General features: G+C 42.2%; 1 protein-coding gene across 1 annotated transcript in view; it reads left to right on the top strand.

The window, feature by feature from the left end:
- EMH_0042550 (uncharacterized protein) overlaps positions 1 to 493 on the top strand; it is a gene marked incomplete at both ends in the record, with an annotated part of 3,989 nt that overhangs the window by 2,467 nt on the left and 1,029 nt on the right. The gene's annotated exons all lie outside the window — the stretch shown is intronic.

Below are 493 nucleotides of genomic sequence, written 5' to 3'. Positions count from 1 at the left end.
GTAGTAGTAGTAGTAGTAGCAGCAGCAGCAGCAGCAGCAGCAGCAGCAGCAGCAGCAGCAGCAGCAGCAGGAGTAGTAGCAGGAGTAGTAGCAGTAGTAGTAGTAACCCTAAACCCTAAACCCCTAAACCCTAAACCCTAAACCCTAAACAGAGAGAGAGAAGCGGCAAAAGGCCTGGAGTAGCAACCTTAAACCCTAAACCCTAAACCCTAAACCCTAAACCCTAGGAATTTCTCTTTTAAAAAAAACACTATAGCGGTTGATATTAAAGGGTTTAGGGTTTAGCTATTTAGGGTTTAGGGTTTAGGGTTTAGGGTTTTAGGGTTTAGGGTTTAGGGTTTATATATAGTGTATAACATTAACTGTTTATTGTTTTCTCTCAATGCTTTCTTTTTTCGTCTTTCTTGTTTCGGGTTTAGGGTTTAGGGTTTAGGGTTTAGGGTTTAGGGTTTAGGGTTTAGGGTTTTTGCAGCTGGAGGGTTTAGTGGGTTTG

Source organism: Eimeria mitis, genomic scaffold (genome assembly GCF_000499745.2).
Source record: "Eimeria mitis Houghton genomic scaffold, Emh_scaff1730, whole genome shotgun sequence".
Lineage (NCBI taxonomy): Eukaryota > Apicomplexa > Conoidasida > Eucoccidiorida > Eimeriidae > Eimeria > Eimeria mitis.
Note: the sequence above shows the minus strand (reverse complement) of the source record. Positions and strands in the feature narration are given on the sequence as shown.